Genomic DNA, 12,513 nt, shown 5'->3' with positions numbered 1-12,513 from the left:
CTGTTGTCCCCTGCAGTCCCAAAGCTATTGCCACAGTGCACAAAATGGCACCCGATGTGCTACCACCACTACAGTTCTTGATCCGCTGGCCGTCAGATCAAGGGCTACCCAGACCTGCCCCGGATGGAACCCGTAGAATGCCACGTCGTTGCAGTTCACTGAGTCAGAAATGGGCTCACCTTCCGCTCAGAGCATGCTCAGTCCTTTCCCTTGCCCTTTCCTCCTTAGGCAAAATGGCGAACAATTCAGCTCTAGGGAGCTGAGTGGGCTATGAAATCCATGCTGTTCTCGCATTGCCCGCCTGGGATCTGCTGCTCTGTCTCTGCTGCTGGTCAAATCAAATGAACCAGCAAGACAGACAGTTCCCCGTCTGGGTGCACCTCCCAAGCTCCCAGTGAAAGTCCCTTCCCACCTGGTTGCTGGTGGAGTTCTGGCTGCTGGTGGAGTTTAGATCGCCATGCTGGAATATCATTCACTGCAACACCACACTGCTGTGCCCGCTGCTTTTCTGTGTCTGTCAGTACACGGGAACCCCTCTGTTGTTGTTCTGTCCTTTCGCATTTCCTGAAATATGTCCTCTCTGCTTCATTCTGGTTAAATGCTTCTCCGTCCATTTAAACGTGTCCTTACCCTATTCCGCCATCTTGATTCTCCGTCAGTTAGATTTTCTCAAGATTTTCTCACCATTTTCTCCCATGCATCCTGACCACTTTCCTACATGTTTTCTTTCTTTATGTCACTGAACTTTATTTTTGGCGATATCTTCGGATCATCTCCCCATTTACAGCTTCTTTCTTCAGTTCTGGTTGGTATGTCCTCAGTCCATTGAGTTCTAATTCAGCCTAGTGTATTGTTGGATCACTGGGAGTCTGTTGCATTCTTCTGTAAATTTTCTTGTTTCCTGCTGATTCTTTTAAGTTCCTCTTTCCTTTGCCTGTGAGATCAGTACCTGGTATTTCTTGATCCTTGATCTGTTTTGCCCTTTTTTCCAGAGTATCTATTTTGTATGCTCTGATTGTGATCACTTTCCTTGGAATGTTATCTGTGTGTTTTCTTTGGATTGTAAGTTCAGTTTATTTCTTTCAGAAAAAACAAAGTTTGCATCTATATGCCAGTCTTGCTCACCAATACGTGACCACTTTACAGTCTCTTGTGATATTTGCTTTTGGAGCACTCAGGTAGTATGTATTTGGAGTCAGAAGCTTACAGTAAAATTTTTATTTCCTTCTTTTATCAGGTGCCAGAGTTGAGACATGCACAATGCTGTGGTCTGTCCTGTGTTTTGTAGTTTACGTTTCTTTCTCCCTTTAGTGCTGAGTTCATCCTCCCCTTTGGTCTTCTTCTGTGTCCCTGCCAACATCACAGAAAGTGTGTCATTTGTTGTCTCTCTGCTGTAAACACAGAGGGTATTGTTTGTGCCTCTGTCCAGATCCCTGCTCTATCTTTTGATAGTCCAATTTTTCCACTTTCTGGATGACTTGCGTGTTTGAAAGTCAGCCTTCTTCATCTTGAAAGTCAGTAGGAAATAGAGTATATACCGTTGTCGAATGTTCTCCACTTCTTTTGCTGGAGTACTCTATTCTGTTTTTTGAATATAGTTCTGCTTCATTTTAGGAGCTTCTCTATGATGGCTTTTAAAATATTTTTCTTATTTATTGGTCTCTACATTTAAGGTATAACTTTCTTATTGCTATTGCTATCTACTTCTACTTCTTTTGCATATTTTTAGGCTTTATGTTATTTTTCTTTGAAAGGCAGAGTTACAGAGAGAAGGAGAGACAGAGAAGGATGTTCTTCCATCTGCTGGTTCATTCTCCAAATGGCCACAACATCCACAGCTAAGTGATGTAAAGGCATTGGCCCAAGAGCATCAACCCTCCTGTACTGCTTTAGCAGGCTTGGGTAGGGAGCTGGATGAGAAGTGGCACAGCTGGGACCTGAACTGGCAGCCAAAGGGATGTCAGCCCCTCACACTGTAATGTATAGCTCCAGCCCCCAGTGTGGTTTCTTAAGCTCTTTCACCATGTTAAACATTCAGATTCTGAGTGTGTGGGTTCTGTTCCTTAGTAGCTTCCTGACTTTGGACAAATGACCTAACTTCATACATTTGTTTCCTCAGTAACAGAATGAGAACATTGACAGTATCTATTTCCTATAGTTGGTGAAAGGATTAAGTGAGGCATGGCTTACGTAACATGTATAAATTGAAAGAGTGGAAACAGTGTTAACTATTTTTAATTTTACTTTGAAATTTTTTCTTTTTTAGAAGTTTTTGCTAATATAATATTTCTGTTCTTGTTTCATGATCTTACTAATTTTATTTATTTTTTTTAAGATTTTTAAAAATTTTAATTGAAATTCTGTTACATTGAAAAATCAAGATGGTGGAACAGGGTAAGGACACGTTTACACAGAAGGAGAACTATTAGCCTCTTCAAATCTGCCCTGTAAATGATACTTCAAGATGTTCTCTTGACAGAGAAAATTAGTAGCGTTCATCAAAACTAAAGGAAAATGCGAAAAAAAAAATCCCAGTAAAATAACAACAGAAGACTAAATCAATGAACAACACATTGCTAAAACAACAGGACCAGATTCCCACATAATTTGTATTAACCCTGAATGTAAATGGCTTAAATTCTCAATCAAATGTCACACATTAGTAGGCTGGATTAAAAAAAAACAAACCCATCTATTTGTTGTCTACAGGAGATGCATTTCACCAACAAAGATCAGCAGAAACTGTACCTCATGGATTTTTATTTTTTGTTGGTGTTAGCTTCTTTTCTTCAAAACACGTTCTTCTGATCAAATACTTCAGTGACTGATAGACCATACCGTAGCATCATTTGCTTCGAGAAGGTTCTTGATTGACTTTTTCATTTCTTTAGCTACACAATAGTCATTCAGTAGCATGTTATTTAACTTCATGGTGCTGTTAATTTTTTCTTCGTGTTTTTGATTTTGTTTGTGGCTTTTGATATAAGGGTATGTAAGTAACTGTGTAATGCAGATTATTGTATGCAGATGTGAGGATACAATGCAGTATGTATCTCTACTTCCAGACAAAAACGGACTCCCAATGAAACTGTTTACTATATTTTGACAATAGGATGCTGGACGCTCTGCCATTGTCACTGCCTGCAATGATGGAAATATGATTGTGTATGAAAAACTATACTATAGTAATAATATAGGAAACTCAGTGAGTGGAGAGGGAATTGGAGAAGGGTAAGGAGAATCCCAGAGCCTATGGAACTGTGTAATAAAACGATAATAATAAAAGAAGTAAAATTAAAAAAAAAATAGAGAGTACATGTCAAGAATCATGTTCTTCATTTCTTCAAAAAGACTCACTGAAACTTTTCATTTAAAAATAAAAGTTGTCAAGTTCAAAGATGGTGGACCACAGAGAGTGGTATAGGGTGGAATCCTGAGAGAGAGCGACCGAGATCCAGCAGAACAAACCAGGTGGCATAGAATTGCAGGGAGAGGAGCGGGAAGGTCCCTGGACATTCCTGAAGTAAGAAAATTCACACAGCTTGGAGTGACAGCCAGAAAAAGAAAGACAGCATGCCATGTGAAACTTGGTGAGTTACAATCCCAAGCAGGGGGAAAGCTAGAGGAAGTCTCAGCTGATCCAAAGACAAAGGCAGTGAGATTAACCTTTACAAGTACCCACACCAGCAGGGGCCACAGTCCACTGGATTGCTGGAGACCCCAGACCCCAGAGGTAGCTGCATGATTGAACATAGAGGCCAACAATCTGGGCAGAGGCAGAGGACAAGCGGGGGGGGGGGGAGGTGGGGAGAAGTCCCAGCAGCGCACCTCCCAACAGGGGAGCACTTTTGAGAGAGTGTAGTGGGGAGTGGAACCACACGCCCTGGGGCCAGCTGACAGAGCGCCCTGACTCAGGTCAGGACAGTAAACAGCTGGAAGCTCCACCAGAATTCAGGCCCCAGAGGCAGTGACGCCACTGAACAGACTACCAACCAATGCAGAGGCGGCAGTCAAGCAGGGCCACAGCAGCACCCTTCCCAATAGGAGAAAACCTTTATGAGAGTGTAGTGGAGAGTGGAGCCGCACGCACTAAATCTACCCAGACCAAACACAAGAAGTCCCAAGGCTGCAAAGGCTCTCACTTAACTCTCTGTCCCCGTGGGCACATGCTAAGACAACACCTAACCAACAAGCTGCAGGGGAACCAGGTTGCAGAGATATAAACCCAGGGGCAAACAAAATGACTCAACACCCTACCGTTGCCTACTGTCCCCAGTAGAGTAAGGAGAATTGCGCTTCTGCCTATATTTCATGCAGCAGTAACTGGACCACACCCACTCTAGGTTACAGCATTGAGGTGAGAGGCTGTGGAAAAGCAAGTCAAAGGCTAAAATCCCATAGCGACAAGTAACTACAACACAATGAGAAGTATCAAAAAAAGTAATGACTCAGATGAAAGATCAAGCACTTCCCCCCCAAACAGCCAAAAACTAATCTCAATCTCTGACATGCAAGATGAAGACATGGAGGAGTTACCAGATAAGGAATTTAAGAAAGTAATGATAAAATTCATCAGAGACAGTGAAAAGCACTGGGAAGAGCTCAAGGAATCCAAAAACCATGTCACTGCAGAATTAAAACAAGTCAAAAATGGAATCCTCGACATAAAGCACAAAGTTGAGAGCCTAACCAACAAAATGAATACAGCAGAGGATGGAATATCAGAAATGGAAGAAAATCAGAATGAAAGCAAGCAGCTCATCACACAGCTGGAGACAAACCTGAACAAAGCCATACAGCAAACGAAAGATAACCTCAAAAAGTCAAATGTTAGAATAATAGGCCCTCCCAAAGAGTGAAAAAAGAGAGGTTTGCAACGGGTGTTCAATTGGATAATACAGGAGAACTTTCAGAACACTGGAAATATAAATCTAGCACAAATCCAGGAAGGACAGAGAACCCCCAACAGATTCGATCAAAAGAGATCCTCACCCAGCCATGTGGCCCTCAAGCTCCCCTCCAGCAAATACAAGGAAACTATTCTAAGTACAAAGAAATGACAAGAATACTTTCAGAGGAAAACCAATCAGAATCATGGCCAACCTCTCAGAAAAACACTCCAAGCAAGGAGAAAATGGGATAAAACATTTCAAATCCTGAAACAAAACAACTGCCAACCAAGAATAATGTACCCAGTGACGATTTCATTTGTATTTGAAAATGAAATTAAATTGTTCCACAGTAAGAAAAACTCGAAGAATATGCCAGCACAAAACCAGCTCTAGAAAGTCTCCTTAGGAAGGTGCCAAACCCAGAAAGAAAAAATGAAAACCAAAATCAAGGATGGTTAATTGGAAGACCTCCCCAGTAAAGAACATATGAGGAAAGTCAATGAAATCAGAGATATTAATAAACACAAATACACACCTGCACACTTACACACACTCATGGAAGCTCAAAATTATAACCTTTCCATATTATCTCTAAACACAAATGGCCTAAATTCATCAATCAAAAGACACAGATTAACAGAAAGGGTCAACAAACAGAACCCAACCATCTGTTGTCTACAAGAGACACATCTAACCAAAAAAGATGCTAAGAAACTGAAAGTGAAGGGATGGAAAAAGATATTTCACGCCAATAGATAAGAAAAAAAGATTGGAGTAGCTGTTCTAATCTCAGATGACATAGACTTCAACATGACAAACATCAAAAGAGACAGAGATGGGCACTTTATATTGCTGAAGGGAACCTTCCAGTAGGAAGTAATAACCATTATAAACATCTACACACCAAACACAAGTGCACTCAGCTACATGAAGCAATTGCTGATGGACTTAATGGGGGACATAGATGCACATACAATATTCGTGGGAGACCTCAACACCCCATTAACACCAATAGACAGATCAACGAAACAGAAACTTAAGAGAGAAACAATAGGACTCACACAGACCTTAGAACTAATGGACTTGGTAGACATTTACAGAACCCTCCACCCCACGGACACAGAATATACATTTTTTTCAGCAGTGCATGACACCTTCTCCAGAATTGACCACATAATAGGGCACAAAGCAAGCCTCACTAACTTCAAAAAATCGGAATCATACCATGCACCTTCTCAGACCACAAAGGAGTGAAACTGGAAATGGATAAATCAAAATGCCCCAGGAACTATGTAAATACTTGGAGACTGAACAATGTGCTTAGAATGAACAATGGGTCCGAGAAGAAGTAAAAGATGAGATGAAAAAGTTTATGGAAACCCACAAAAACTCAAATACAAAATTCCACAACTTGTGGGATACCACCAAACAGTGTTGCATGGTAAGTTCATAGCAGTTGGTGCCTATGTCTAAGCCCAAGAAAGATACCAATTACAAGAATGAAACACACACCTCCAGAAATTGAAGAAACAGCAATAAAACAACCTTACAAACAAAAGGAAGCAAGAAACCAAAGAAGGGAGGAGATAAACCAAATAGAAATAATAATAAAAAAAAACTGTACACAGAATCAACCAATCAAAAAGCTGGTTCTTCGAGAAAATAAACAAAATAGACACCACAATGACCCAACTGACAAAAAAACAAGAGAAAATGAGAATTAATAGTATCAACAATGGAAAAGGCAACGTAACAACAGACACTGCAACCATCAAGAAAATAATCAGAGATTAGTACAAACAGCTGTACTCCAGCAAATCAGAAAATCACCAGGAAATGGAAAGGTTCTTAGACTCCCGCCACTTACCAAAACTTAGCCCAGAGGCAACTGAAGACCTGAACAAACCCATCACTGAGGCAGAGATCAAATCAGTGATTAAAAATCTCCCAACAAAGAAAAGCCCAGGTCCAGACAGTTTCAGTACAGAATTCTACAAAACATTCCATGCAGTGCTAACCCCAATCCTCTACAAACTCTTCAAAACAATAGAAAAGGAAGCAACCCTTCCAAACTCATTCTATGAAGCCAACATCACTTTAATCCCAAAACCTGATAGAGAACTAACAGAGAAGGAGAACTACAGACCAGTCTCCCCGATGAACCTAGATGCTAAGATCCTCAACAAAATTCAAGCCAATAGAATTTTTAAAAAATCAGATCATTCATCTGGACTAATAGGATTCATCTCTGGCATGCAGGGATGGTTCAACATTCGGAAACCCATAAATGTGATACACCAACCTCATCCAAAAACTGAAGAACAAAAATCTTATAATAGTATCAATAGATGCAGAAAAAGCTTTCGGCAAAATCCAACACAACTTCATGCTAAAAACCCTAACCAGGGCAGGCATAGAATGAACAATCCACAACATAATCAAAGCCAAATACGAAAAACTCAATGCCAGCATTATACTGAATGGAGAAAAACTACAACCCTTTCCACTGAGATCTGGAACAAGACAAGGATGTCCGCTATTACCACTGCTATTCAACATAGTTCTAGAAGTACTTGCAGAGGGCATACAACAAGAAATCTAAGGAATTCAAATCGGTATTGAAGAAGTTAAGCTTTCACTATTCGCAGATTACATGATCCTTTTTTTTATTATTAAAAAACCTTTTCTTTAATTTACATGATCCTTTACATGGAGGGACCAAGAGACTCAATACAAAGACTGCTAGAACTTGTATGAGAGTTTGGTAGAGTGGCAGGGTACAAAATAAATAAAAATTAACAGCCATAGTGTATGCAAACAGCCACAAGATGGAAATAGATCTAACCAGCAGAATACCATTCAAAATAACAGAAGAATATGAAGTATCTAGGAATAAACCTAACCAAAACGTAGGAGATCTCTTTGAAAAAAACTACAATAAGCTTAAAAATGAAATTGAAGAAGACTTCAAAAGATGGAGAAACATCCCATGCTCCTGGATAGGTAAAATCAATATCGTCAAAATGTCCATACTACCAAACGCAATATACATTCAACGCAATCCCAATCAAAGTACCCAAAACATTCTTCATTGACCTGGAAAAAATGATACAAAAGTTCATCTGGAAACACAAAAAACCACGAATACATAGAACCATCCTGAAGAATAAGAAGTTAATAGGGGGAATCACAGTGCCAGACCTCTGGACATACTACAGAGCAGTGGTTATCAAAATAGTCTGGTACTGGCACAGAGCTAGGTGGATCAATGGAACAGAATAGCAACAACAGAAGGGAACCCACGCAGATACAGCCAAATAATCTTTGACAAAAAGACAACAATCCAAGCAATTGGGAAGGTCTCTTCAATAAATGCTGTTGGGACAACTGGTTAATAGCCTGCAGAAACAAGAAGATAGACCCACATCTGTCACCATACACTAAGATCAAATCTGAATGGATAAAAGACCTAAACTTGCATCCAGAAACCTTCAAAGTTTTGGAACATAATGTTGGAAACACCCTGCAAGATTTAGGTGTAGGCCCTGACTTCCTAAAAAGAACACCAAAAGCAATAGCAGTCAAGGCCAAAATAAACAAATGGGACCTCATCAAACTATGAAGCTTCTGTTCAGCAAGGGAAGCTACCAACAAAGTAAAAAGCAACTCACAGAATAGGAGAAGATCTTTGCACACTGCATAGGCGACAGTATGCTAATCTCCAGAATATACTATGTTCTCCAGAACAACCAAAACACCAAAAGGAGCAAACCACTCAAGAAATGGGCTTGGGAAATGGGCAGGCATTTCACAAAGGAACAAACCCAAATGGCAAACAAACATATGAAAAAATGCTTAAGTTCCCTGGCAATAAGGGAAATCCAAATCAAGACATCAATGAGGTACCACCTAACGCCAGTAAGGATGGCTCTTATACAAAAAATCACCTATAACTCTTGTTGGCAAGGATGTGGGGGAAAAGGAAACACTTCTCCAGTGCTGGTGGGACTTCAGGTTGGTGCAGCCCCTATGGAAATCAGTATGGAGAACATTCAAACAATTCAAAATCGGCATACCATATGATCCAGCAATAGCATTTCTAGGAATAGATCCAAAACAGCTGTTACACGAGAAACCAACATGCACCTTCATGTTCATAGCAACACAATCAATAATTGCAAAAACTTGGAAGCAACCAAAATGCCCATCAACAGAAGACTGGATAAGAAAGCTATGGTTCATCTACTCCATGGAATACTTATCAGCTACTAACAAAAAAAAAAAAAAAAAAAAAAAGAAAGAAATGCTGTTCTTTGTGGCCTAATGGGCCCAACTGGAAACCATAATGCTAAGGGAGATGAGCCAATCCCAAAAGGTTAGATACCACATGTTTACCTGAATTTAAGATGAAATGCTATTAATTTGAAAAATAGTACCTATAAATTGTAATATTATTCCAACCTCTAGCAGCCTGTAACACATGCCATAAGATATTGTGATGTAATCAATGAACCAGCAATCAGTGTAAGTCAGACTGTTCATGATCTACATCAAAGAACTGTAAAGCCTAACACACTTTTAAGACCCTATGCTTCTCGGTAATGGGGCGGGAGAGCAGAGAAATCTCCCATCTCCCTAGAATATGTGAGGAAGACGTGAAGTATAACCTATCAAGAACATAACAGGTAACTTATAGACAACAGACTCAAATCAGCATTAGACATTAGTACATTAGTAAAACTACAAAGACATATGGGGGAATCAAGAGTGATCCTGACAAGCTCTTAACAGGAGGTCATATGCATAGAGCGGGGGGAGGGGGACTCCAGAGTGGAGCAGGTGGACAGCAGGAGGCTTGTATCCCTACCCTGGAGACACCTGGATCCACACCAAGGACTATCGTTACAGGCACCAAGGACTAAATCTCAATGGCCAAGGAGACCACTAGGAATTGGAGTGCCTTCGGAGACCGAGAACTGTGAGGTCATACACCCCCACTGGGATCTACCACATGGGTTGGAAGAAGCCCAAATCCTTCCTCACAGGATCCAAGTTCATTGGAACAACAGCCAGGAAACCTGAGTGATCTGTAGACACAGAAGAACAGTAAACTTCCTTCAGGACCAGGGAGAGGCACTTTCTCTGGTCCTTACTTAGTTCCAATTTTGGATCCCCATCCTCTCTTGCAATGACCATGAGGGTCACTCCATAGGCCCGTCCCCAACAAACAAACAAAATTAGAATAGACAGGGAACAACAAGGAAAGCTTAGAACCAGACAGGAAACGGTCAGTGTGGATGCACATATACCTTACTTGGTAGGACACAGAGATTAGATACTCCTCACTGGGGAATGGAAGATTTCTCTGCACACCCCTCCTAAACCAGTTCTACACCTCAACTGTAGACATATGCCTTGCTAGAGAAGAAGTCAGTTTGGACTATCCTGAAATCTGCCAAGTTCAGTAGAATTATGCTTCAACACTCTAGACTGCTAAATACTAAAATGAGGATAGACATAGTACCCTATAGCCATTCAGGATGTGGTTAAGAACTTGCATTTTATAACATATTGGTTACTCAATACCATGACAGTTAATTCCATAATGTTGTAAATTATTGTTGATGTTATGTTGGAGCTTTTAATTGATCAGGATGATATTCTGCCAGCTCTACCTGCAGACAAGAGATTATCTCTCCAAGAAACCGTTGAATATATCTGGACAATTAGCTGCTGGACTCTTTCCCTGGTATATCCTAGCAATGAGAGAATCTCAACTGAATTTGGTCTGTCATACTGCAACAAGGTGGAGGAATCCACCATGGAAGGAGGGTATGGAGAGGGGTTGGGGGAATCCCAGAAGCTATGAAACTGTGTCACATAATGCAATGTAATTAATAATAATAATAATAATAAAGAAATTAATAATTCCCCCCAAAAATCTGCTGCCACCCCTGCCAGCAGCTAGACATACACCTGCCAGAAGTGGGAGCATGCGTTTGCAGGAGACCACGGGGCTGTTCATTGCAATACTTCCTCCACATGATGGAAGAATGTAACTCCTTCAACAGGGGAAGAGGTAAATTGTGTTGTATCCACATAGGCGTGGAGAGGTTTACTCCTGTTTACGGATGTCATGTCTTTATTTAATGTTAACGTCAATAAGCCATTTGTATTAATGATTTCTTTTTCTTTTTTAAGATTTATTTATTTTTATTGGAAAGGCAGATATGCAGAGAGGAGGAGAGACAGAGAGGAAGATATTCTATCTGCTAATTAACTCCCCATGCAGCCGCAAAGTCTTGAGCTGAGCCAATCTGAAGCCAGGAGCCTCTCCTGGTTCTCCCACGTGGGTGCAGGTTCCCAAAGCTTTGGGCCATCCTCGACTGCTTTCCCAGGCCACAAGCAGGGAGCTGGATGGAAAACAGGGCTACTGGGATTAGAACCAGTACCCCTATGGGATCCTAGCACATTTAGGTGAGGATTTTAACTGCTACGCTATTGTGCCAAGCCCCTCCTTTTTCTTTTTTTAAGTGAGCAAGACCAAACTGTCGATCACTTGGTACTCTGAGGTGGTAAAGTAGAAGAGCTGCATTCTGGGATCTGGGGAGTTTCATATCAGGCGGCACAGATGCCAATAGCCCCAAGTGAGTTTCCAAAGGAGCCAGGGGGAGTGGGCCCTTGTGTAAGTGAGCAGCTCTAGTTTACTACAAAGGAGGAAACACTCCATCAAAGGAAACTTGTGTGCTATCAAATGGGCTGCACCATCAGGGCAAGAAAACAACAGATGAATAAATATGTATATACAGTGTATCTAGGGAATAGATATAATAAGGCCCATTAAGTAGAAGTCCGGTAGCCTTTTGCATGCACCTGGAATGCTTCCTGACACCTGCAGTCAAGGAGGGGAGCTGACCAGATGTTGACATTCCCCAGCAGCAACTTGACAGGTGCAGTAAGAGCTTTACTTGGCTTGTGGCTGTAGGGAACTCAAGTCCAAGATCAGGCAGTCCCATGGTTTGGCCTCTCACAAGGGTAGTAGATGGTCCAGGGAAGACTGCAGGGGGAGCCAGGCAGCCACGCCAGTGCCTGGAACCCACTCTGCGACAAGCACTACAGAGGGCCTTCAGCCCTCCTACTAGGCCCCACCCTCTAAGGGCTCCCCCAGGTCACCTTAGCATCACCCCCTGGTCCAAGCCTGTGCACATGGTGCCTGGGGACAGTGCGTGAGGTAAGAAGAGTGGGAAGGAGAGGCAGCAGTTGTTAGAACTGGAGAAGGAGGTGCTGATTCTTGTCCAGCATGGTCCTTTGGTGAGGTTTCACTGTTGTATCGTGATAATTTGTGTATTTTTTTTAAAAGTGGGGCCCAGCAAGATAGCGTAGTGGTTAAGGTCCTTGCCTTGCACGTGCCAGGATCCTATATGGCCATTGGTTCTAATCCCGCTGCCCTTCCTTCCCATCCAGCTCCCTGCTTGTGGCCTGGGAAAGCAGTTGAGGATGGCCCAAGACCTTGGGAACCTGCACTTGTGTGGGAGACCTGGAAGAAGCTCCTGGCTTCGGATTGGCTCAGTTCCAGCCGTTGCGGTCACTTGGGAGTGAATCATTGGACGGAAGGTCTTCC

Source organism: Ochotona curzoniae, unplaced genomic scaffold (genome assembly GCF_017591425.1).
Source record: "Ochotona curzoniae isolate NIBS_2020 unplaced genomic scaffold, NIBS_Ocur_1.0 contig_4642, whole genome shotgun sequence".
In the NCBI taxonomy this organism is placed as follows: Eukaryota; Metazoa; Chordata; class Mammalia; order Lagomorpha; family Ochotonidae; genus Ochotona; species Ochotona curzoniae.
This window is presented reverse-complemented; position numbering follows the sequence as displayed.